At 39.9% G+C, this 27,537-nt stretch overlaps 1 protein-coding gene across 1 annotated transcript in view; it reads left to right on the top strand.

Annotated features, from left to right (window-relative positions):
- The first annotated feature begins 16,768 nt into the window (after window positions 1-16,768).
- The window catches only part of APBB1IP (amyloid beta precursor protein binding family B member 1 interacting protein), a 60,177-nt gene continuing 49,408 nt past the window's right edge, over window positions 16,769-27,537 (top strand). Inside the window, exon 1 of the mRNA XM_085227208.1 lies at window positions 16,769-17,001. The gene's annotated coding sequence lies outside the window, so the exon portion shown is untranslated. The remainder of the gene's footprint in view (window positions 17,002-27,537) is intronic.

Here is a 27,537-nt window from a genome sequence, read left to right as displayed (position 1 = left end):
CCAACTCATAAAATGCAATATAAAAGTGATTATAACAAAGGTTCAAAGATTAGTGGTTTCTGTTTGGATATAGATCCAATAGAGACAATGGCGTAACTGCAGATCACATATATGTACCTGGGGTACCTTTGGGGTGAATGGCATAATCACATCAGCACAGAACTTCATTACATTAGGGCAGGTGTTTAACAAACTTCTCGGGAGGGCTTTCCAGATTATGCAGAATTCTGTTTTACAGTGGATAGACTTTGCTTGTCCACAAGAGATCTCAATAATGGATCTCCTGGGTACCAGGATCAGCCTAGCTGTGGTAGTGTGACCTCTGGATCACCTAACTTTTCTTCCAAAAGAGCACCGTGTATCTTCTCAGGTTCTTTGATAGGTTTTTCAGCCAATACTGAAGCCATTCTTACCATGGCTGTGTTATTCTGGGGTCCTATGCCACTGGATATAAAGCAGTAACTGCCTGCTCTTGGTTTCCACACCTGCACAAGCTCTGTGTGAGCAGCAGAGACAGTCCATCATGTGTTTGCAAGATGTTTTGGTGCAGTGACTTTTTTTTCCTCTTCACAGCATTCTTTGGGTTGGCAGTGATCACTAGCACAACTCAGGAGTGGCTCAGATCAGAGACAGGTGAGGAGGCCCCTACACCTACTCTGTGTGCAGCTTGGGGGCATTACCTCTTGGGGACTTTGCGATGATTCAAATTCATGCAGAGAACCAATTGCTGGTTTGCCACTCCATGTCACCAGCCAGGCGCTGGTACTCATGTGGAGATGTCCGTCCAGAAAAAAGCTTATGTATTAGGTTCCTCTGAAAAAGACCTCCCCCACAAACACCAAAACTAAACACAATAAGATGGGGATAACTGTTGCAAACCGCCTTGCTGCTCTGAACCAGCACACAAACCCGGACAAAACCCAATGTCAGATTTCGTCGTGTCGCCTTCAGGCAGACGCGGCAGCCCCAATGCGTTCCGTGCAGCCGGAGGTGAGCTTGTCTCGGCTTGAACGCCATCTCCCCTGGTCAAAGAGACCTTCGGGGACTCGGCATCGCCGTGGGGCTGCCGGAGCCGGCCGGAGGGCCAGGGGCCCGAGGACGCCAGCAGAGGGCAGCAGGGCTCCGCGCCTGGCCGCGGCCCGTCCCGCTAGGGGTCGCCCATCACAGCGCCGCCTCTTCCCGCCCGGCCCGGCGCTGGGCGCCCTGTGGGCCGGCCACGGCGAGCGGGTGCTGTCTCCTTCACAGTCCCGTTGTTTTGTAAAAGCATGGTCGGCACGAATTTTCGGATTCTTTCCTAGATTTCAGTCTTTTTCCGGCTGTCGGATGCTTTAAAATACTTTTTTTGTGAGTGCTCTCAGCATGACTTAGTGTTTTGCAAAGGTCAAGAACATTTAATGTTGGACAGTGTTTTGCAATATAGATAAGAAAAAGCTGCTCGATGCTGGCACACGTAAACATGGCTACTTAGCAGGATTCAATTTCTCAAATCCCCAGTTTATCATTGCAGCGGTTCTGTAAAAATCCCACTGCAGGTGCAGCCTGAACCCCATTTTGTTTTCCTGACTCTCATAGTCTGTTGCGAGGGATCACATACTGATTTTTTGATCCCATGAGGTTAAATAACAACTGGGAGAACTGTTACATCCATCAGAAATGCCTACTCTGCTTAACTCTCAAGGTACGCTTTTTTTCTTTCAAAACTCAAGGTGTTGGGCCAAATGAAATTTTCAGAATAAAATTTTTGTCCAGCCTTTTCCAATTATTTCTTTCTTACACATATTTATCTTTTTTCAGGCTAAAAAAACCTGCGTATTACTGTCTTTTCTTGTAAATGTCGTTTTCCAAAAATTGATCAGTTAAATAAAGAAATAATTATGAACTAGATGAAGAGCATGGGAGTACTGTTGAGTTTTTTTCCATTTAAACTATTGTGATTTTTTTTATTTTAATTTTTATTTTTTGTGATTAATAGCTAAGAAAGAAAGAAAAAGAAAGCAAAGAGAACAAAATCTTGCTGTAATATATCTAGCTCATTACCATCCAGCACTTGAATCCTCCTTATTTTGCCCAACACCTTGTACTCTTCCCTGGTTTTCAAAAGCATTGTCAAATTTCAATTCCAAGCTGCTTTCAGATTTGCTGAGTTTCCTATTTAAAAATCCTCTTTGAGTGTCCCTGGACCGTCAGTTTTTATTCCTTGATTGACTTTCAAGCAGTGTATTCTGCACATTGTAAAAGCACTGCTAATCAAAGTACAGATGAGCTGATTAATAGTGTGTGCTTAGGGACTGACAAGTTTCTTCTGAAAGAGTGATTGCCTAGAGTTACAGAGTGAATAGACTTCAAGCTTTTATCTCTTCTTTCCTTGAACAATTTTGTCATGCAAAACAGCTTGCAGTGATATCTGTGATGACTATTTTGCCTGTAACTATGTCTTGGAAGACTGAACAACCAGATAAATAGGAGAGAGCCATGTCACTGAAGCACGTACTTCTCTCTGCTCTGTCCCTCCATGTAGAATTGACATCCAATATTATGAGATAGCCAACCACTCCTAGATGTGTATGTGATCCCTTTATGGATAACAGTTTACATCTAGCTGGTATGAGGAAAAAAAATGTAAGCTCATACCTGTCCAAAGGGAGAAGACACAGAAAGCTCCTGCTGAACAATGACAGTAATAAAACAATAGCCCCACAGAGATGCTAGGTTTTTTTGCAAATAAAAAAAAGAGAAACCACATAGGTCAGAGGGTATGCCTTATTGTTGCTCAATCACAAGCAAGAAAAGGTTGAGCATATACCTTGCTATATGGGTATTAAGCATCAGGAAAAAAAAAGAAAAGAACACAGCTATTCTGTGTTAGAAGATCAGTACCATAGATCACAGACAACCCATATCTTCTCAGAAACAATAGCACCAAAGGCTGCAGCATAGCTACAAACAAAAGAGGAATCCCATTTTCTAAGCAAGTTTAGGAAGGATATGATTATCAAAACAATTTTAATAAGTTATCTAAATACTTTTTGTGTGTAAGTTGATAAAAATAACATTTTTTAGGATGTTAGTATACTTTTTACTGTTTACTCCTTTTTAACCTATACTTCTTTTCAATATAGGTTAAAATAGTATGAAGACAGGAAATATGAACCTTCAGCTGCTCACAGAAAACGAGATCCTTTTCACAATGTTCTTGATTGCGTTATAGCTGAGTGCGGAATGAACACACCGCAGTTTGAAAAGTGACAGATGGAGCTAATATGCTTTCTTGGGACATACAGTTAGCTGTTGCAAGCACAGTTCTTTACTGCCTCTATTTCACTGTTTCCATACCCCAGTGTAGTTTCTCTGCTCAACAGCATGCTCCATCATATCACTGCCCTAAGTTGCACAGCACTGGCTCATGGAGCTGCGCACACACTTCTGCAGGCACATTCCATTGTGCAACTGATTCCTCCAAGAATACTGCATCTGCCACATGAACAAGGTTTCAGGCTCACAGTCTGCCTATACTAGGGTTTTTCAGTTAGAGCATACTATGAGTACTTAAAAATTACTCATGGTTAGAACAGACTACAGATCTCAGTTTGCATTTACTGAGAAATTGCACTATTTTGAAAACCTAATTAGCTCCTTTTTAGAATGAAAACTGTTTAAACATTGCCTGGGAAATAGGCATTCCAGTAACAATTTCAATTGCGAAACAATGACTCAGTGCATTTCCAAAAGCTAACAAGTTTCTCTAGAGCAGTGAAGTCCTGAGCCCCTGGAGGTTCTTGCATTCCCCAGGTCCATGAGACAAGGAAGAGGTCATCATACAGGCATAGGTCTGACAAATGGAAAACTGGCAGCCAACCCACCCAGCAGAGAACTCTCAAAAGTTATCTGTATTGCACTATAAGACTTGCTGAGATAAGCTTTCATGAAATGTTTCATTCTCAATGAACCAGCTACTTTAGACGGAAAGCATTCCAGCCGAATGGTGTTTCCGAAGAGTTGCATTTGTAGCTGGATGACACAATGATGAAAACATCTCAGGCTTGGCTAGCTGGTCAGCACTAGTTAGGTACTACAGAGGTCAGCCTCCTCAAACAAGTGTTGGGTTAGCTTCTATTCTCCTAATGGCTGCTTGCACTTGCTTCAGCAATGCTACACTTGAGAACTAACAGCACAACTATTTGTTAACGTATTCATGCTTAGATGGAAAAAATCTCTTGGATACAGATTTCCGCATTCTGTTTTGAAAGCTTACAGTTAAATACAGTTTACCGGGCTGCCCAGAAATCCTCCTGAACAAACCACCTTGACAAAGATTCTGTCTAGTTCTGCAGAGCACCTAGATCATGATAGTGGAAACTGCGGACAGGATAAGAAAAGATTTCTCTCGAGCAACTCTAGAATTACACTTTGGAAAGCCTGTTCTTTTCACAAGACTTCATACTGAAGATTTTTTATTAACAGAGAAAGGTGTGCATCACATTAAAGGTACATTTGGTCTGCTCTGAACTGTAGAATGGAATCCCTGAACATCTCTTAAATAAACTTCAGCTAGCACAAGAGATCCCTAAATGTTCCATTTTAACGCCTGCATTTTCTTCCAAATGGTCACACTAATCGCTTGAGGAAAACCTCAGATCTAAGCTGTTGCCTCTCCTTTTCATTACAGGACTAGTAGAAAGTATCACTTACTAGCAAAACTGTCTCCCATTTTCCCATCTTTAGATGTGGTTTGAGTTTTTTATATTTCTGCCAGTTTTTAGCTGTTTGGGCTGATACATCCTCTGGAAGGTGTTTGCCTCTGGCAGAGGTCTATGGAAAAAAGTGTAGAGGCCATATAAAACACCATATACTGTATGCAAAGAATGTGACAGAATTGAATTTACATAAACAGTCTTATTTCTGACATTTCCTAAGTCATGAAAGTATTATTTTTCTGCCTTAATAAAGCTATGGTTTTGTATATGCTTATGTGTTAATATTGCAGTATAGAATAAATCACTGGCACATTACCACCCATCAAAACTCTGTAGCCCCTACAAAAGTAAACATATGTAAGTATGGTGTAAGTTGGACTAAAATGTACCAGCTAGTCTTGGTACATCAAACAGCTTTGAGGGAAATAAGATGGTGATTAAAAAAATATTTTTAAAACCTAACAGAAGTGAAAAATGAGGAAAAAATCCTGAATACATTAAAGTAAATGGTAAAGCACCCAGAGTTTTAAATGGTGTTAAGATTTCATGTAAAACACTTAAGCAGGAAAAAAAAGTCTGGACTTAGCTGGGTGCAAAATTGGATTATTTTCCTTTAGAAGTTTTTGAATAACAAAAGTAATATTAAAAAAAAAAAAAAGAGAGAGAGAAAAATGTTTGGCTTAGTGCAGAGTATTTGTGTAGTTCTCTGACTTGTGTTATAAACAGAATCAGCATAAGAGTTCTAACATTCATTTCCAAGTCTTCTGAACTAGGATTTGTCAGTATGGAGGTAGGAAAATAAGGGCATCTTCATCTGTTGCTGGATTCTGTTAATATTATTCTTCTTATAAGAAAAAAAGAAAAAAAAAAACCAAAACATATACATATGATTTTGAAAAGCTTTTGGCAAAGTTCCTGCTCCTTACAAATTTATGTCTAACAGACAGAAACAATGAATATGTCAAATATTGGCCAACAACGAGGAAACCAAATCTAACCAAGGCAAGTGATAGCTCTGAAATCTTCCAGGAGCATTCCACATTAGAGACACAGCAAGTATGGCCCTGATAATCTTTCTACTTTGTATTAGACAACAGTACAATTACTGTTAAAAATGAGGGTTTGAATCTGGAATTTAAAATGACAAAAAATGGATATTTCAGTTGTGCTGAAAAATGCAACCATCCAGTGCTGAGACTGCCAAAAAGAATAAAAAGAAAGAACATTTTTCTGCATCCAACATACAGCATTACAAAAACAAAACAAAACAAAACAAAAAACCAGCCACAGATCACAGATTTACAAGAAAGATGGAAATGTAAGTTGGTTCTTTTGGCCTTCAGGGCAAAAACAGGAAGAAAATTCCAGTTGTAATAATTGCTATGGTGATGATTTTCCTTTCTTCCAGCTTAGCAGAATTTCTGGTTTTCTAGACTAAGGGAAGAAACAGTGCAAGAGTGATCCATCTTAAATTTATGTTTCCAGTTTTTATCTTGCTTCATCAAAGGAAAATGAATTAAGGAGGCTTTCTATATACTGGAAATTTTTTTTCAGCCATACCAAATGAAGGACATCACCATGAATGACAAAGATTGGCAGCATTGTATCAGCTGACAGCTCAGATGTGCATTTGTGTTTGCAAGCCTAGATTTTTTTCATCTTAATTCAGGATAAGACAAATAAATCCAAACTTTTTACCCTACTGAATACAGTAAATTTAATACTCATTTACCCCATGTGAAAGAGCTTCATTGCAGGTGTGTATCAGGTGTTCAGTGTGTTTTGCAATCCACTGTATAACCAGTTACAGCAAAGTGATCTCATATTAGCTTGTCTTAGTGTCTTTCTATCAATAAGAATAATTTCTCTTGCAGTATAAGAGAAAAGCAAATTATCTTCCTTGGTTACTAGTGCAGATTTCTGCACAGTAACTCAAAAAGTTCTTCTTCATAATACTTAGTGTCTGGTGGTCTCTCAAATACTCTATGTAAACAGTTTACATTGATCTTCACTCCAAGCTGTGAGATATTTATGGATTTTTTTTCAGTATGGCTACTTGCCCATCTTAAAGACCCAAGGCCTTATTTTGGTAATCCTAAAAATAGACCAGGATCAATTACAAAGACGTTTCCTCAACAATGTAGTTCTAAAATAAATTTGAAGCTTAAGATTTTGGCAAAGAAACACATTAACAGTCAACCTGGAAATGTTTCAAACACCAATTGATCAAGACCCAGCTGAGTTTATTTTACTCAAGATAGATTTTCATCAGATAGTCCAAGAAGAGTGTTTGTTTTGGCCTCTGTCTCTAGAAATAATATTAACCTGGCAATAATGCTGTTTCTATAAAGAAAAAGACTATTGAGCAGGCTAAATATCTGTATCTTTCTTGTCATGTGCTACACTTAAGTTTCACTTAAATTCTGTGTTTGCTCAATTATTTCAGGGTCTGTGTTACAATTTTGTGCTGTGGTTAAATTGCCTGTCTAGCCCTTGAAGATACATGCATGGTCAATTTTTATACATCACTGTCTAACAACTGTGTGTTCAAAACACATACCTGACCTACAGACCTGTTCCATTTTTTACCCATAAGGATCTGATTCATAGGCAGTTGTGCAGATTTTCAAGCATTTAGGCACAGTCATGTAGCTAATGGGTCATAAATACGATTGTGAAATCCGAGTTGCACAAGAATTTAGCTCTTTTTTTTTGAGTTTTAGGTGGCTGTAAACACCTTTAGCAACCTGTTTATAAATGTCCTGTGGCAAATCTGGAAAACCAACTGTGGTCTTCCAAACCCTAGTTTAGTTCCTTCACTTCACTCTCCATTGCTTTAATACCAGTCTTTTGTACTTTAACAGAAAGAGGAAGTTACCTTTATAGCAACATTTAGGGCAGATACGTCACAGAATGTGAGACCCATAGTTTCTAGAGGAAAAGAAGCCTACAAGAAAGATTTAACTTATGGATCTTTTCATCTTTCATGGAAGAGAATTATACTTTTTATCTAATATGATCTTAAAAGAGGAAAAGTGGTATACACTGTTGTAAAGCAAGACTGTCTGCATGTTATGGGACAGGAACATACTTCCAAAGATGCAAATGTTCAAGACTTTTCTGGAATGTGTTCACGGAAAAGATCCTTTCCTACTGATCTCTGAAAGTCCTATGACCTTTACAAAACTCCTTACCACCAGAACAAAGTGTAGACTTGGATTTTCACAAGTAACAAATCAAGTACATATCATGTAAGTGAAAACATTGATTTCTTCAAAAATCAGTGTGTGTCAGTTACTGAATTACTTGGGATGCACTTTTATATGTTCCCGATTCACTTTCAATGTATGCTTTTCAAATTGTCTCTCTATCCAGCTGCCAAATAAAGCTCAAGTTGTCTCAGTTAAGAAAAAGGTGAAGCAATGAAGAGATATAGGAAAATATTTGCTTCTGAATGCTTTCCTTCCATTCTGTAAAATGCACACCATCTTTGACTCAGCCATACATCTACATCCTGTCAGATCAGCTGTGTCTTGAGCTTGCTGATTCATTCTTTGCAATAACTCTAAAATAGATTCTTGAAGCAAGGGTCTCATTTCATATCTTTATCCTTTGTCTCAAGATTTGGTCTTTCCCTTGTCATTTATTCATTCTTGCTCAGATTTTTTTTTTCTATACCCAATTTTTTTTTTTTTTTAATCACTCTGTCTTTGCCTTCCTTGTCTGGCATTGGCTTCTCACTTACATCAAACAAAGCTGTTTACCTTCACTTTCAGGCTCCTACAGGGACTCTCCATACATCCCATGACCTCTCTTTCATTATGGACTCATTTGCTCCCATCCTTCTTTTGCCCATTAATTAAAATTTCCAAGAGGCTCCATACTTTATTCTTCATATCTGAAACTTACAGAAAGCCTCTTCAGAAAGTTGTTTTAAAATCTAAGTACAATGTAGTAGGTGTACCTACCACCTACTAGTGCTACCAGTGTTTAGAAATGTACTATCTATGTCAGTTGGGTCTTATCTAAATGCTGATGCACAGGCATTTCATTTGAAAGTGAGCAAAAGTAATACTGAAGAGTATACAAGTATTTGAGAAAATAATCCACTCATTTTCAGAGAAAAACTATCAACCAAAAGATCTTTAATGTCTGTCATAGTTTTAAAACAGAAGAAACAGGGTTTTTTTTTCAAGAGCAAGCTACATTCGAAATACTTCCTGCAAAAATGTTACCCTCAAACCAAAGCCACATCCTGCTTTTGTGTGTCCTGCAAGAACTCCTGTAATTGCCACTGATATAGCTTGTGCATAGAACTGTCATCCCCAGGAATATGAAAGACTGGTAAAGCATGTAATTATGTCTGATTACTTAAGCTGTCAAATGACTCTAACTTCTGATGGGTGAAGCTTACCTTGCTGTCACAGGAAGCTCTATTATAGCCCTCAGAAGGTTGTGCTACTGGGCTAGAATATACATGTTTTTTGGCAAGTGGATATTCAAGCTATCATATAAGGAAAATATATCAGTATTTAATAGATTAACTATAACCATATTCTAAAAACAATATGAACTGTATATTGCAACTGTGCAAAGTAGAAAATTTATTTATTCAATGGAAGGGGAAGTGAGAATTCACTTCCTCCGACTGAAGTTAAAAAATGCTACCAAAGCTATTGCAAAGTTCCTTTTTCATATATTATTGATTCTATTAAATTCAAATAGAGCTCTATTCAACTTGTATTTTATGGAAAACTATACCATCAACATCATCTGGAAAACATTATTAGCTTACTAATCTACCATCTGCCTCATATGCCCGTGAATCGTGTGAGATGCTAATCTTGAGTAAAGGTGATGGGCCACCTGTGGGTTAATCTGATTCCTATGCACCATGGGAGGACAGACTCAGTTCACCTCTTGTTTGGCTTGCAGACATTTGATTTCAGTCCAGCAGCAACTACAGGCCATGAAGGGCTGCCAAAGGAGAGAGAATAGAAAGGTCAAGCTCTCCAAATTCTTCACAGTAATATTCAAGGTTAGCTGTACCACACCTGAGTAGGGTATGTACTACCATTCAGATAATCCACAGTTTCAGTGAGGTAAAATTTCTTGAACTGCTTCTTACACAAATATAACACAGTGTTCCAAACTGACCAATACAGGACACCCATACAAGGCCCTTAGCCTCAAATTTTTGTATTACATGGACCTTCTCTGTAGACTTAACTCACACTGCTATGACCTAATTCGTCAGGCTTATTGGGACCTATGAGGAAGGACTGTCTGCTACCCAAATTCCAAAATACTGATGCTCATTTCAAAATGCAGCATATTTTTACATTAATGAAGAAATTAACATAGACAGATGGCTCTCACTATTTTCTGGTGACATTTATTCTAAGGCATCATGAAACAGATGCTGTTAATGTTGAGTAATTTTAGAATATGTTAAAAATCAATAGTATGGGTAGAATGTTCTTTTTTTTTAAGGTTGTCTAATGTGGTACCATCTTTGACATGCTTATATATATATACATATATAAATAGGAGGCATAAATTTAACTGCTTCAGAAATGAGTTGAAGTAATGTTGCCCCTTACTGTAATTGTACTAGGAAAGGGTTAGTATGTTACATCAGTATTTTTCTTTGCAGGGTGTTGATATTCACGCTCTCCCCACAAACACACACTCTCAAAAGTCAAGAAACCTCACACTTCTGCCTTTCTGCAGAATCCATAAAGGCCTAAAAGTACCTGAGGTGCAGCAATTCAGCAATCTCCACCTTAGTCTGAGTTGAGAAGTGTGAGATGCTCTCTGTGTGCTCACACAGACACTAATTCTGGTACTGCAAAGATAAATACTATTAGCAATTTATTTGGTTTTCATGAGGTCTAAAATGAGGACAGTAAGAGAAAATTAGGACAGTAAGAATCATTCTGGGGGCAGTGGGAGGAGGAGGGCCAGGGTGGAACCAGATGATCTTTAAAGTCCTTCCCAACTCAAAACATTCTATGATGGCTTGTGCAACCTACTGACTGACTGCTTATGTGGATGCAAGTGGGTGGGCATGTTAAGATCACTAAATAATATTTTCAGACAAGATAGAAACTCACAAGATCTGTCACTTTTACAGAAGAAAACCAACACTACAGAAGTCCACAAGGATATATGTATCCTCTTCAAAAGAGCCAGCAGAACTAAATACCATGTCTCTGTGTCATTACCATGTACCAAAAAGACTTATTCCATTGCCCTATGTAGATTAAGTTTATGAAGTGGATAGCACTGGAAGACAAGTGTTCCCTGTGGCTCTCATTTCTTTTGCCTGGATTTCTATCACTCTTTGGAACAACCAATAAGCAATGACCAGGTCTACAGAGGGCTACAAATTATAGTGGATACTGTAATTGCATATTGTATAACTGTGCTTTTCTGAATGTAATGATCAAAATTTTAAAGCTAGCAGGTATGGTGGAAGACACATTGAAGAAAAAAAAAATACCACTACCAATAACAAAAAAACCATATTCCTCATATAAGAGCTTGGCGGGTAGAGGATGTCACATGGCCACGCACTACTCCAATTCAAGCCCTAAGCATGAAAAAAGAAAAAAGCCTGTTGGGAAACTGGTTTCTACACCACCCATATCTACACTTTTTCATTCTCCAATGATCAAAGTGGCACAAGCTCCTGCGATGGCACTGGACTTGGGAGGTGAAGTAACAGCATCAGCTAAAATTCCCTTTCTCCATACTTAGCTGTCAGAATACTGTGTCTTTCCCAGCTGTGAAGCTAACAATAGATACTTGTTTTAGTCATCTACCAAGGGGGATTAATGCAGCACATCCTACTCAAAACAAATCCATGAATTTAATATTCACCTATCTGGATCTTTTGCTTTAGAAAAAATATAGGTCTCAAGACGGAATATTTCCTTCAATTTGTTGTTACACTGATGGGAAGTAAGTAGTGGTAGTGCAACACTTCCACTTCTCTCTTCTTCGTGTCAGAAAAGAAAGCACAGTTGGTTTGTAGTGCCACTTTCTTCATCTCACCCCTCACCCTTTATGTATACTGTGCCCAGCCAAATGCTGTACAGTGTGGCTCTAAGTGACACTACATACAGGAGCACAGGGGTATGATCAAAAGACCGGTGCCAGAGGTGGCATTCACACCCCTTCACATAGGTTGACTTTCAGTGGAAAAAAACTTCAAACTAATATATTACCTGTGCAAATCTCATTTTATCAATGATAACATTTTATCAATTGGGAAAAGTAAGTGGATATGGAAATAAACCACAGAGGAAAGGAGTGAGTAAAGAAAGGGTCAAATATCTTGAATAAAATACATTACTTACTTCTGTAATTCCACATCCTTTTGTCTTTACATTCACTTCAGTATGAAATTTAAAATCACTGCTTATATCATAGTTTGTCATATATGTGAAATCTAACACACAGCATTAATAAAATCAAATGTCCAATTTAAAATAATGCTTCTCATTAAGATGACTTTGGAATGCATTGCTTTCAGCAAAAGCAAAATGTCTGCCTTGTAAAGCTAAAGAAATAATGTTAATAATAAGTGCTGACATTTTCAAATGAAGACCTTAGGGTTATAATTTTCTAGTTAATAATAAATAGCTCTCAATAAGCTAGATGATATTTCAGTTTTCCATTTAACATTTACAGGATTTCTTTTAGGGGTACAAACAATGTCATTTATTGTAGGATTAATAAAGCTAATAAGTTATGGTAATCAAGCTTTTCCTACTACAGTTGGAATTTTTGTTAGGCATTCAGCTCTTGCAGAGGTGAAGTGGGCTGTCTAGAAGGACAGAAAGCAGTTGCAATAAATATGGATGTGCAGAGTGATATTTATACAAGAGAGCTGGAAAATTAAGACCTGATCAAAAACTCATTGACCCAAGAACCCTCAGGCACATCTAGCTTTTGAATCAAGGCCTTTGAAATTTTAACTGTAAAGCTCACACATGTAAATCATTGCCTGAACATATTCTCACCATGGAAAGAGAAGTTACTGACTAACCTGAAGGCCTGTTGTGTATAGAGGAAGTAAAGTAATGGAAAAAAAAGTGGAAATCTATCTTCAAATCATCTATAGTGCACAGAACTGTAGTCACTAAGCTGTGGTCATAAACTTCAAAACTGTTTCTGTCTGAACTTTCCGTAGTTAAAAGGGTTGATTTTCCAGCTCTCCTGTTGAAATGCTGCTGAAAACCTCATCTTCAGGTTTTCACCCACACAGAGATTGGGTTTTGCTTCTGGTTTTCTGATGTAGGAACATATTCATGTAAGCTTTCCTAGGAACATTTACAGAGAGTAACTCACAATTCTGAGTCTCTAACAGATAATGTCTTAGTTGTTTTATAAAAATACATTTTCAAAATAGCTCTATTGCTTCTTAAACTTTTTGTCTTTCATGCTCTTTCTCACAAGATAGACTTTAGGTCACTCTGATACCACCAATTGTATCTGATCTTAATGATTCCTGATAATGCGGTATCTCAGTAAAAGAATTTGTCTGGTTAGCTGGTGCATTGTTGCCTGAACTAAGGCAAATAACTCCATTCCTAACGTTGGTCTCCTAAGTTAGAAAGCACAGTTAAGAGTGAAAAGGATGGAAGGGAGAATGGGCAGAAGGAAATTGATCTGGCTGCATACCTGCTCTTCAGCCCTTGAGTTTTAGCTGCTTTTTTTTTTTTTTTTTTAACCTGAAGATTTATGTGATGTTCTTGTTAACTAGCTTCCATATTTAGTTTTACTTAAATTTGTTTTACTGTGATTTTGCAAAAGCTATTGCTGGTAACTGCCTACATGCAAACTCAAATGAGAGCTTTCCACCTTTCTCAGAGGAAGTTTTACAGTGTCCAGTTCCTTCACACTATCGTATAATCACAAAGGATAATTAAAAAATGCAATAGAATTCGTTCTTATAAGAAGAACATATGACCTGTTGCTGCTTACACTTTCTGCTTTCACCTTTATCCTCTAGGAAGATCCCAAGTTTTCCAAATGCCCTAACTTACATCACAGTTTGACACGGTGCTGTGATTCACTTTGCACTAATTGCAGCCTCAAGGTTTCCTGAAAGAACAGTCTTGGTAAAAGACATAATCTGCTATACCCCAGGGGATCTTCCAATCACTATGCCAACGATTTCAGTGTTTACAGAGGGCTACTTGGAAGGAAGATACTCCAACATTTAGAAATCATCTGCTTTAAATTAAGCCGATGTTTCTTGTTGCTTTTTTGTAGCTTGCTTATGCCTAAACCTCTATGATCAAAGTGTTCATTCTTCCAGTTGTTTTGTTTCAATAATAACCATTTAAAAAATCTTGCTTTTTATGTGTTTTAGGATGACAAAAGATATGATTCATAAACAGATCAATCTTTTTTCTTTTTCAACTGTTGGCTAGAGGCACAATGGCTTGGCTGTATTTTATGCATCTGCACCTTTCCATTCATAACAATGAGGTCTACAGGCTAATTCTGCATTACTCATGGCAGGTAAAATCCCAGACATCACAGCATCACATCTGCCCTGTGAGAAAATGAAGGTCAGCCTTAAAAGTCACATTGTTATCAGTGCATAAAGTGATGTCAAGAAGACTTAACAATGTATATCTGTAGTAAAATATAACATTTTTGTCAATGGCGTTTGGGTTTTACAGTACTAAAATTGTTTCTGTTCTCTTTCAAAAACAGATGTTCTGCCTTAACTCTAAATTATCCTCTGCTTAATGGAAACTTACATTACAAAGAAATGCAATCCACAAGAACTGTGCAGATCAAAAATGCTCTCAAATCCGAGGGTATATAATGATTGCATATCTACTCAGTGATCTACTCTCCAGTGATAGGAAAAGGAAAGGAACAATTCATGATTGCTTGCACTAAATCTTGAGTCATGCAACTGCTGGGAAACACACTGTTGTTATGTGGGTGGGGAGCATGGCTTGTCTTTCCATTAGGAAACAAAAAGCTTTTGGAGGAAAGCACAATGGAGGGCTGGAATTTGAGGGAATGATTCTGCTATAAATTCATTTTAGCTGAGAACCGAGAAAACAAATTAGGAAACACAACATATTTCTACCTGCTCTTGCTAAAATACAGTATCTCACTAACATTAGGACACATTGTTAATCAGGTACATATCTGCTGCAGCATTTCTCTCACCACATTTCTTCCTTATGAATACATGATGGCCTCCACCCATCCCACTGAAGCACAGTGCTCTCATGCTCCTGAATACAGCCCAAAACCTCAGAGAGCAGTCAAGGTCTGGGGATTTCCACGATTTTCTCCTAATTTTCTAGACATGTGCCTTTCTCATCTGCACTGTTCCATAGAGAGAAAGATGCCTACCTGTTACAACCAAGTAAAAGGAGAGCAGGAAGATACTGCCATTCAGCCTTCCTAGTTGTATTTCAGGACACTTGGAGAGGGCAGGAATGAACAAAGCTAGACATAGAAAAAACGAAGGCTCATTTGCATCACCAGAATAAATGTTTTCTGCATTATTATATAAATGCCTCGGTCATGTATTATGAGAACAGCAAAATAAGTGCAAAACCACTACTGTAACCAGGGTGTGGCCTTATTACTAGTAGATTACATGTAGAAGTGAACTAATGCTTTTTGGCAGAAAAATGCACTATCAAATGTAAGTCGTTAAACACATGCAAAGCATTCACTATGGAGTGTGATTGCAAAACTGACCTCGGGATGGTTTAAAAAACTAATTAATTGACAATGAGCATTTTGAAATTACCTCTCTCCTTAGTACCATAATGATCCCAAAAGGCAAAAGAGCAATTGCAAAGAATGTCAGCAGAGAGAATATGCAGTACCCTCGGAACCTGACTCCCAAGCTGCTGAGTTAATGTTTAGTAACTTTGTGATTATTTTTCAAATACTAGTAAGTTTGCCAGATTTGTGCCTAGCCAAAGATGTAGTTCTGACTTCAGAAAATCTCTGGTAAATTACAGACAGCTTCTCAATGAAATAATGTTTTTTGATTTGTTTTGTTTTGTTTGTTTGTTTGCTCTTAAGCAACAAGAGCAGAACAATGTACTGTTCCCTAAATGTGTTCTGAAGTACAGCTGAACTGTGTCAGCTGGATTTTTTCATAACAATTACCTCTTAAAGCACTGACACGTTTGCTGTGCAAGATGTGGTAATTTAAATGTTACCATCCTTCTACCACAATTATTTTATCTCAAGCAGTGTTGGAAGTAAAGAATTCAGGATTCTTTCACTGTTTTGGAGCAGAATATGGTGATTTAAAATAGAATCATAAAGGTTGAAGATCACTCAAATCATCTCCTCCAACCATCAACCCATCAATCCAACCATCAACTATCTTTAAACACAAGGCTAAGCTAAACTACCTTACAACTTTTCTAAATTTAGTTTGAGATAACCACATTGGAGATGGAGACAGCTTCATTTATGCTCACTGTGCCACTGTGTCAGCTCCTTTGATACTGAAGAAGAGAACAGCTAAAAGCATTGGTTTAGGAGAGCTACTAACTATGAAAATAGAATTTAAAAACAAATCCAGAGATGAGGCCCTTGGCACATCTCCTGCAGCACTCCAAATTTCATCTTTTCCACTTGATACTAACTCACTGAACTATCTGACACTTGCCTTTTATAGCTTCAGATGGAAAACCCAGACGTCATCAAGTCTTTTCTGTGCCCCTTTGGATGGAATTTAAAGTGATCTGTAGGTATTTTTACTCAGTGACTTAAATTTCAGCACACCTCAAAGCAGTGCTTCACAATGCCACAAAGCAACGGAGAAACGGGATGCTGTAAGGGCAATGTGCTGGCTGGCTTGAGATGGATAACAAATAAATACGCAAATAAATATATATATAAAAAGTGTAGCCAGACTCCAAAATCACTTTTCTGTCAGAAAACCAGCGGCCAGGCCTCGCTGAGGTGGCCAGGGGTCTGGGCGTGCCTCGGGCTCCATTTCGCGGGCTCACCACAGCCTTCGGGGCGGCCTCGAGCCGGGGAGTCACAGCCACTACCAGCGCCTGGGAACGCAGCGGACACCCGAGTGCGGGCCGCCTGCCCTCGAGACTGAAAGCGGAGGGCGTTGCTGCGAGTGCTGGGGCGGCTCCCGCACAGGCAGCCCGCGGGCCGGCCCCACTTCCCCACAGGCGCAGAGCGGGAGGGTTCCCGCCGCGAAGGGAGAGGCGCAGAGCCGCCCCGCCGCGCCTCTTGCTCGCAGCAGCGCCGGGAGCCTCTCGCCCGCCCGCCGGCCAAGGTGAGTCGGGGGTGAGGGAAGTGTAGGCCCCGACGGAGCGGGCGGGAGGAGGTCTGGCGGCGCCCGGCTGCAGCCGGGTGCAACGATAGCGGAGCGGGAAGCAGCGGCGGGCCCCGCTCCGGCCGGGGGACTCCTGCCTGTCGGAGGACGGGAGCCGTTTGAGGGGAGCGCGGCAGCCCCGCCGTCACGCGGGCCGCTCGCGGCGGGGCTTCCGACGGCGGGCGGGGCCGCTGCGGGTGGCGGCGGTACGTAGCGGTGGAGCCCCGCGTTCGGACTGAGGCGGCCCGCACCGCGTGCTGCCTTCACGGGAATGCCGCGGTAACGTATGTACAGACAGTCCCCACGAGGTCTAAACTAAAGGTTTCAGCTTTGGATGAAATTTGGATGCTGGAATGCCTCCTGCCAGCAAAATACGCAGGATGCCATCACACCGCGGCACAGGTTGATTTGCTGAGGACCGTTCTTGCCCCACATTGCTCTCGTTTAGAGTTGATGTGGCTCCTGCTTGAGTGTTACCCTGTTAACCTCAGCTTCTGATATTTTGGCACTCGTTTTTCCTCTTTGGTTCTAGCTCCCCTTTGTGAATGATGTGAAACCCATGTTTTGCCATCTGACCCCAATCAAAAAAAATACCCTTTTCAAATCTGACCCCGTGAGCATCACTGTTAGCTGGTGTAGGTGTGGCATTAGCAGGGCTGGGCACAGAGCAGTGCTCCATCAGACCTTGCAAAGGGCTGTGCTGGGCGACCTGCTCCAGCTGTACAGGCTCCCACTCGTTTACCTTTACTGACTTTACAAATTTGTTTTCTAGAGACTTGGTAAAGAATGTGAATTTGGGTTAAAACTTATTTTAAAACAGAATGTTTAACTTCTTTCTTCTATTTCCCCCTGTGGGCTTGCTAAGGAGTCTATTGCATTTAATTGTACCTCATACTTTGTGCAAGCTTTGCTTAAAAATGGAAATAATGTGGTTAGAAATATGGATTATAAATATCTTTGGGACGTTTAATGAACAGAGCGTTGCACAGAGCTGAGTAATCCTTGCTTTATGTTCTTAGAGAATTTGGGTCCATCTAGGAGCATGGAAAATTGACTCCGAAAGGGTGTTTTTAATCATTTCCCCTTCCTTATTTCTTTTTCAAATACCTCCTGTGGGTACTGCAGATACTTCTGGCATTGGGAGAAAAATATGACTGATGGCTCAAAGTAATTATTGAGTAAATTGTGTTTTAATTGCTCATGCTGGAATTTGTGATTATTTGATGTGCAGTATCTTCAAGCAGGGTATGAGTTCTTTGAAGTACTGGTTTATTTCATTATCAAATATTTATTCCTGCTTAGTTTGATTTTTACAGGTTAAAAGACTAAATCCTACTATAATTGAGCAGTATCACACACAATAACTCATGCATTTATGAGTCAGTGTAGAGACTTGATCTTTCTTAACGAGTAAAGCTTTAGAAACTAATACATTTGGGGGGATAGTAACTTGCACAGGGGACAGCTAGTTTAGCCATGGTCTGAGGTTTCTTAGGTAGTAATAAATTTCCCAAATTCACTAAGATTTTGTTTTGCTGTTTTTCACCTTTCCTGTTAGCAGAAAAGGAACTGATGTCTTACAGCTATAATTCAGTATGGAGTGAGGGGAGAGGTGAGGCTTGGGTAACCAGTGCAGGGATCAGCAGTTGTATCTCATCCTGAAAATATCTGGGAAGATTACTGGTCTGGAGTACTCCTGGAGCTGAGAGGAGAGACTGCTTCTTTCAGGAGAGAACTTGTCTGTTTGCAAATCACAAACGTCCATCATTCAAGGAGGAGATCTGGGAACGTGGATTTTCTTGAAAGAGCAGTTCTATTTCAGAGGTTCTATTACAGGGATATACCTCAATTAGATTTTACTGCATATCATTCAGGTAGATAGAAACGGCCCAGTCCTTTCTAGCTCACTCTGCAAACTATCAATATTTTTCTTTCCAGTAAATCTTTTCATCTTTCATTTCATAACATCTTGACTTGTTTTGTTTTATGCTTATCTGACCTGTAGTGACAGTGACTTCACATTGTCAGGTGCTGATCTGAGGCAAAAGTGAAACTCAGCTGTTTGGTTACCTGCAACAGTATACTGTCTTAGCTTGTTTCTTTTTGGAGATTTCTAGTGACAGTGAGATGCATCCATGCAGATGACCGCTCCCACCTCCCAAAATACTTGCTGGACTTTATAGGTAGAGTCCTCCTCACTCATCTTCAAACATTACCATGTTAGTTAGTCACCAGAGGTTTTTAGTTACCTTTATGGTCGACTGAGAGAGAGAGAGATGCTTGTCAAATTTGTTCTGCTGCTCAGTTTTAGACAGCTACTCATCATGATCTATAAAATTGCCTTTGTTTCTCTTCACTGACTAAAAAAAAAAAAATCTAGGATAACGAGGTTGGATGCAAATGTTGTAGAAACTTCACCATGTGTCTTTTCATGATTAGGAGTGACCTATAATACAGTAATGTTTCTCTTGAAAAAGCAAATGTTTAGCCAGCTTTCCTTATCATCCTGCATATTGATTCATGGCTACTCTAGATATTAGTTCATGTGCTAGAGTGGAAGATAGTCATTGCACTGTGAAAGAAACCGAGGTGCCTATGTCCTCCTTAGATTCTGTAGGAAACTTCTGCGCATTTGCATGAACACCCATTCCTCACCACAGCTCAATATTAATTTATAGCATTGCTACTGAGCTATGAATGAAAAGGAAGCACAAATAATTTTTATCTGACTTAAAACTTTAATGTGGGAATTCGCAAACTAGTTTGGTAATGATTGTTGAAAAAGTGTAACTTTGTCATTACTTTCTAAGCCTTTCTTCTAATGAATTGACATTTTAGATTGGTGGCAAGCAGTCGTAACTTTTGCTACCAGAAGCCACATCAGATTGCAGACAGCACCTATTCTTGTTGAAAATTGATCCAACATGCCATGACCTTAGCTTCAAATAAATCAGTGTTGTTACAGTTATTAAGGTAAATAGGAGTGTTCGGGGGAGTGGGTGCATTATAAATCCTCCAAGAAAAAGAAGATTTCAGTGTATATGAACAATTTTTTTTTGTGCAACTTTGTTTAGAAATATATCCAGAGGCATTACTGGTCTAAATTTTGTACCCTCAGCATATCTTATCATTTTTTACTTTCACCCTGTGTATTTGCTTGCAGTCTAAAGCAGTAGCTGTAAAACCATGACATGTAACACTAATATCTCACTGTGTATCTGCTATTAGTGATGAGCTGACCCTTTGTGGCTAACAACACTGACTGAGGAAAGTTCTCGGTTGTACTCAGACCATTTAACTGACATAATAAACACAAAATGTTTATTTGGTGAAAATTTTTTCATCTTACCCACACCTGCCAGGAAGAGGGGGAGAATACAGAGAACAAGTCTGCAAATAGCAACACTCCTAGTCCCTCGAGCTCAGAGAGATAAGAATCATAATCATAATGGCACTAACTGGATGCTTTTACTAATGAGAGTTGCAAATGACTTTCTGAGTCTCCTGTTTTAGGCAAAATGGTGTCTGCTAGAAGGCAGTTTACCAAGGGAGTAGGAAGGCTCCACAGAACAGTCCCTGTCAGTCACTTCCTGGCATGCAGTCCGTAGCAAATGAAAAGTTGCTTCTCAGTGGCCTTTGTTGTTTGATTTTGGTGCTCGTCTTTGATATCCCAGGGTACAGACACGTTATTACTTTTCTTCTTCTCCTTCTGAGAAGGATTTTTGTAACCTTTCCAGCATTACAAGGCCCGCCCCATTCTCTTGCTTGTTGTGGGAATTTCACTGAAGCACAGAGTCAAGAAGAATGTATGGGCCCAATAAGTCCTTCTGAATGTGTTTTTTTGTCTCTGATTGCAAATAATAATAATAAAAAACAGTCAAATCTGCATTACTGTTCTCAGTGCTTTTTGACAAAAGCTTACATTTGGAAGGTCTGCTATACACATTGATTGGAGTGAGTTGGTGAGGTCACCATGAGCACAGATAACGTTCCCAAAGAGTTGTGGTTACAACTTAGTTTTGTACTTCGCTGATCACATCAGACCTGATGTATAAGAGAGACAACAGAAAGGAGACAGTTGGCTTTAGGTGTCAGTCCTAGGAAGGGATTCAGCATAAACATAATTCCACTTTTGTCCCGCAGTAGCCCTGCTCTTCCATGAAATTCAGTAAAGCTTTTCGTATTTGCCACTTGGTTGACTTTCTTTGTCTCCCCTCTGCCATGATGGAGTTGTTATCTTTGAGCAGATCGGTTGTTCTAACCCTCCTGAACTTGGTCAGGAAAGAAAAGAGTGAGGCAGTGGCATTTCCTTATCATGGAAGGAAAACCATACAGAAATGGAACAATAATGGTGGAAATGTCACAAGATTCTTCTTCTCTAGCTACATTTTCTTCCTGTTTCCTCTGTGTGGTTTAGGGCTTGCTGGTCTGTGGCAAGGCAGCCACAGCCATACCAATATAGCACCCTATCCAGTGACTCCAGGCTTCCTCCTAGCCTATAAATCTTTGTCTGAAACCTATTACTTATTGCTGTTTCTGATCACTGTGTGTTTTGGTGAAAAAATACTGTGCTTAAAGTTTGTATGGTAACTTTCATTCCTTTTATTCTCTTTCTAAATTTGTCATGTTGTTTCCATTTTCTGATATTTGGCATACCTTCATTCAGTAGAATACTGCAGGAGATGAGCAGGTTTTCCCGCATTGTGGATCCATCTATTGCTTTCTCTCTTGTGTGTGGGCTTCCGTTTTATGCTGGCTAGCCAGTCTGTGAATGCAGGGTCAGTCTGCCTGTGGATTTGAAAGCTAAATATCAAAATCTTTTTTTGGTAGGGAGCCACAAGACAAGCCCCCTATCACTCAGTGACCTGGGAATGAGGGAATTCTGGGAGTAGCTTAATGATAGCAATTGGGAATGAAATCCTTAGCCATCTGCTCCATTGCAGGGCAGAGTGAGGCTGAGCAAACAGGCTGGATCCAGAATATACCAACAATTTAACTTTTTTTACTTGCTGGCAATTTTTAAAAATGCAAAACAGTGTTGCTTCATCGTGTTAGTTATGTATAGCTGTGTTGGGTAACTGGAAGAAAAAAAAAAAGGAAGGAAAAAACAACACCAACATCAGCAAACATAGATTATGGGAAGGGGAATAGATAGAAGCAATTTGTCCAGCTTGCTGCCTTTTCCAGAAGATAAATCAGGGCAGAGGACATCCTATTGCTGTGTGCCAGAAATTTGGCTTAGAACTAGGAGTTGTTTCTTCAGCCAATTCTGCATGAAGATGTAGTCTCTTTTTCTATCATTTAATACTTTGTGGAGAATTTGTGCGCTCTGTATAGCTCTCAGTGGGAAAATCCCCAAGCTGGACCATTCTGCAGTAAATAATTGTGACAAAGGGAAAATGAGATTACAAAGTCTGTACAATATTTCTTTAATGCTGTTAGACCTAGGCCAGACTGAAGCATGTTATCTGCTGAGAAGACACTATGTAAAGAACAGAAGTGGCACTGCTTCCTAGCTCCATAAAAGCAGTCCCCTTTTGGAGTTGACAGGGGACTCTGAAGTGAAGATAAAAATGTCTATTTCAGGCATGCAGTCAATTTAGTCAGCAAGTTGTCTCCACAGTGGTTAGCATCATGTATTTCAGAAGAAGGTATAAGAAATCCTTTGCTAAGAGGCACTTTGTTATCTATCTTGAAACCTTTGCTCAGATTCCACATTGGTAAAGCCTTCATTTTGGGCCGTGAAGTATGAGGTTCATCATTCATACCTGTGTTTCCGTGTTGACCTGTGTTGACCTTATTGCAGCCTTTCAGTACCTAAAGGAAGCCTACAAATAGGAGAGGAATCAACTCTTTGAAAGGTTAGATAACAGCAGGACAAGGGGAAATGGTTTTAAGTTGAGGGAGGGAAGATTTAGGTTGGATGTCAGGGGGAAGTTCTTTACTCTGAGAGCGGTGAGGTGCTGGAACATGCTGCCCAGAGAGGTGTGGATGCCCCGTCCCTGGAGGTGTTCAAGGCCAGATTAGATGGGGCCCTGGGCAGCCTGGTCTAGTTTTAAATGGGGACATTGGTGGCCCTGCCTGTGGCAGGGGGGTTGGAGATTCTTGATCCTTGAAGTCCCTTCCAACCCTGGCCATTCTGTGATTCTGTTTCTCTAGAATACTAACACTTTTTCAGCTATAACTGTGTTTAGAGAAAACCAACTCAGCAACTTACTAACTCACTGGTTTTGGTGATAAGTTTTGTGGGTACACTGTGCAAATTTCCTGGAACAGTTGTGCAGACTTTCGGTTTCATTTAATATCCTATCCTTTTTGTGTTATAAACCAGGGCAATACGATGCCTCAGTAACTTCCTCTGGCTCTTAATGCACTTTTTAATCACACTACTTTCCCACTGATCTGTGATCTGGGCTACTTGTGGGTTTCAAAACACTGTAGAATTCATTCCACTCCAAAAGGCATTTAAGCGTTAAGCATTCTGCTAGGAGAAGGTAGTGGTCACCTGGATTGTCAAACAGCTGATGTTTATTTGGGTGGACTTGGAACTTTGACATTCGTGTGCTACACTGCAGAGACTAGGAGGTGAAGATGTAGTTTCAATCTTTTTACGTGACTTGTAAAAATATAGTTTGTCTATTTTTATCCTTACTGTTTGCTTGTGTCACAGCTTAACAGTAACAACAATGCTTTGTGTCTGTAACCTCTACCAGATGACTAAGTGGTTCCTGACATGGTTCCTCTCACAACTCTCCTGCATGTTTTTGTTCTACTGATATCACATTGTTCCTTGTTCCTCTTTGTTTTTCTATAGCCCTTTGGTTCGTTAGACTGCATCAACTCAACTGAGACAGTGTTGCAGAGATGGTAATCTCATTTGTGATGCCGTTGGTGTTTCCTGTTCATATTACACAAGGGCTTCAAGCTTGTTTTCAGATTGCAAGTGCAGAACCTTGTTACCATGTGACTTAGACCACTCATCCTGTTGAAAGGGGCTGGCTTTCAGTAGTTCTTGCAGAGGTATCAGATAGTAGCAGCTCTAACTTTGCTTGGTACCATGCCTGCTCTGAGCTAGACAGTATAATCAGTTAGCTTTCATGATTGGTTGGGTTTTTTTGTGTGTGTGCATGTTTTTTTGTTTTTATTTTGTTTTTTTTTATAGTTTCTTTTTTAAGGTAAATTTTGTGCTGTTGTTCTGTTGCTACTGTCTACTGTCTACTTGGCTTTCTGCCAAGGGATGATGGTTCTATCCGACAATTCCATTCCCTAAGTATTGTTCATGGGCACTGTGCAGTTGTCTTATGTAAATGTCCACATTGATTATAAACTCTAGTGACAGTGTTGGTGGACGAGGGAAGAGAAACAGATCTCATATGCCTTGTCTTGTGCAAGGCTTTTGACACAGTCCCACCCAAAATCCTTCTCTCTGAATCAGAGACACACGGATCTAATGGATGGACTGTTTGGTGGATAATGAATTGGTTGGATGGCCACATCCAAAGAATTGCAGACAATGGCTCAGTGTCAAAGAGGAGACCAGTGATGAGTGGTGTATTGAGACTGGTACTGTTTAATATCTTAATTAATAACGTGGGCAGTGGTGTCAAGCACAGTCAGCAAGTTTCTGGATGACACCAAGGTTAGCAATGAAGTTGGTACACAGAAGGAAGGATGCCATCCCTGGACAGGCTTGAGAAGTGGGCCTGTGTGAACTTCATGCAGTTCAACAAGGCCAGGTGCAAGGTCCTGAATGTGGGCTGGAGCTATCCCAAACATCAGTGCAGACTCGAGGATGAGTGGATAGAGAGTAGCCCTGCAATGAAGGACTGTTGGATGAAAAACTGGATATGAGATGTGTGCTATCAGTCCAGAAAGCCAATCCTAAACTGCATCAAAAGAGCGTGGCCAGCAGGTTAGGGGAAGTGATTTCCCTACCTTCTGCTCTGTCGTGAAACCCCACATCAGTACTGTGTTCAGATCTGGGGCCCCCAGCTCAAGAAAGAAGATGGACCTATTAGAGCAGGTCCAGAGGAGGCCATGAGTATGCTCAGGAGGCTGGAGTACCTCTCCTAAGAAGAGGGGCTGAGAGAGTTGGGGTGATTTAGCCTGGAGAAGAAAAGGCTTTTGGAAGAACTCATTGTGGCCTTCCAAGACTTGAAAGGACTACAAGAAAGCTGGAGAGTGATTCTTTATAGGGGAGTAGAGTGATAGAGTAAGGGTAACTGTTTTAAACTGAAAGAGGGGATATTAGGATAAGATAGGCAAAGGAAATTCTTTATTCCCAGGGCAGTGAGGCATGGGCACGGCTGCCCAGATAAGCTGTAGATGCCCATTGCATGTACATGGAGACATTGCATGCACGGAGACATTCAAGGCCAGGTTGGGTGGGGCCTCAGGTGATCTGGTCTTGATGGTGACTGCCCTTCCCTTTCAACCCAAGCCATTCTATAGAATTGCAAAACTTTCTTCATTCTTAAAATAAATAAAGCGGGGGATGATTTTATTTTCTATAGAATCTATGTGGTAAAAAAGGTGACCACAGTGCCTTCTAATGGCATACAAGTACTAAAGACCAATAGCAAGTAACAAAGAAGAAAAAATGGCTCACACCCTCCAGTTATCAGCAACAAGAAGTGCAATCTGTCCAGAAAGGCGCTGCTCCTTTGGCTGCTAACTGTAAATGAGGATGAGGAGGGTCAGGTCCAGGCTCCACCCTTTCCAGACACTCAAATGCATTGGTTGCACCTGAGCTTCCTGGCTTAGCACCTTCTTACCTGGTGCTCAACCATTGGATCAGGCTGTGATCTCAAAATTCCACTGCAAACATCTTAATAAATCAAGGTGTTTGCAACCATACAGAAATCACACAGGTTAGTGACAGAGTTTGTATTACAGACTAGCAAAGGTAGTTCCTGTTTTGCATGTCAGTGTGTGACAGTGGATTATATTAATGAAATTCTACTTAGCCTGCATAGGATTGTGCACTGGGAGACTGAGTGCAAGGACTGTTTCTTTGTTCTTGTATCTGAGCAAGGAATTTCTTTTTTGTGCCCTGGAGTCCTGGATCAGCCCTGTGAGAACACAGGATAATGCACTGCCCACAAAGTCTGTTTCTCATGCAAGTACAGTAAGTTGGGTAGCTTTCCCTGCATCTGCTGAATTTCTCTGTGGTTGGAGGTTAGATAATTAAATTCTAACTTCCCACCATATAGCTCAAGACATCCAGAAATTTTCTTTTCCTTTTAAAATAAAACTATGTAGGGAGTAGATACGTAGAAGCTGAAAGCTTTACGTGGCTCTGTTGCCAAGTTTAGAAATGCAGCACACAGGAGTTCTGTGCTGCAGGCTGCTTCTTGTGGAAGAGTTGGAGGTCCCCTCAGAGGGGCACCCGAATGGATATAAGTGTGTCTTTGGAAATGCCAACAAAGCCTATGACAGAAAAAGTGTTCCTCAGACTCAAATGTTGAAGGAGAAGGCAGAGCAAATATCCTGAAATCAGATTTTTCTTGGGGTAAACTGAAACACAAAGATGTTAGCGGTGTAAAGAGCTCTGTTATGCACCAGTCTCTTTCTTTAGATTTAAATGACTTTTAAGACCTAAGTGACTGCTAAATCTCAAATTGAGAAGGTAACAAAAAAAAAATAGGATAAGAAGGTTTGAGGGGCTTGTGGTAAGTGGCAATATAAATAAATGTACTGATGAGTCAAAATGCAATGACTTGATATTTCTGTTTTATATAAACCTTGTGAGAGTTTAATATGCATGGAACACACAGTGAGACTTCGTGGTTAAAATAGAAAGCTGAAGAGAATATGCACAGTAGGTAAACCGTGTGAGAAATGTGGGAGTATTAGAAAAAAAAAAGCAGCTTTCATCAGGAAATGAGAGCTCAGTGGAGATCTGAGGATGTAAAATTTGGGGGGAGTAAAACAAGGGAATACCTTTTCCTGTTTATTGGTGTCAATTCAAAAGGGGGTATAGAAGGCTCAGCTTAAGTGTCAGTCACATTAAAAATACGTTTGTTTCAGATGTTTGCCTTTTCAAACCACTATTTCCTCTTTTTATTTTAATTCTCTTTTCTCTGCTTGAAGTCTTCTGCATAACATGGGAAACACTGTGAAAGTACTGACTTTTCAGTTTAATTTATAGTGATTTTAAGAGTTATTATTAGTAGTGCTATATACAGGATAGCTACAGATATTTTAGTAGATATAAAGGAGGATTGAGTCTGTAACTCAGTATTCTTCTGGAAGCTTAGGTAATTTTTTCTCCTTTTTTGTTAATAATAGCTTAATACAGCTGCAGGTTTCACTTTGAGTTTTTGGTTGAATAACTTCAAGGCTATTTATAAATAAGTTAAAAAAAGAAAAAAAAAAGATTCTTCTGGTCCTATATGGAGCAACATCTGCCTTGAATGGGCTAGTTCCCATGTCTGATTGTTGTTTTGTCTATTTGTTCCTTCTGTGGCACGGAGAGAAAATAAATGAGAATGGAGA

The sequence above is a fragment of the Meleagris gallopavo genome, chromosome 6 (assembly GCF_905368555.1).
Source record: "Meleagris gallopavo chromosome 6, MGAL_WU_HG_1.1, whole genome shotgun sequence".
NCBI classification, from domain to species: Eukaryota; Metazoa; Chordata; class Aves; order Galliformes; family Phasianidae; genus Meleagris; species Meleagris gallopavo.
Note: the sequence above shows the minus strand (reverse complement) of the source record. Positions and strands in the feature narration are given on the sequence as shown.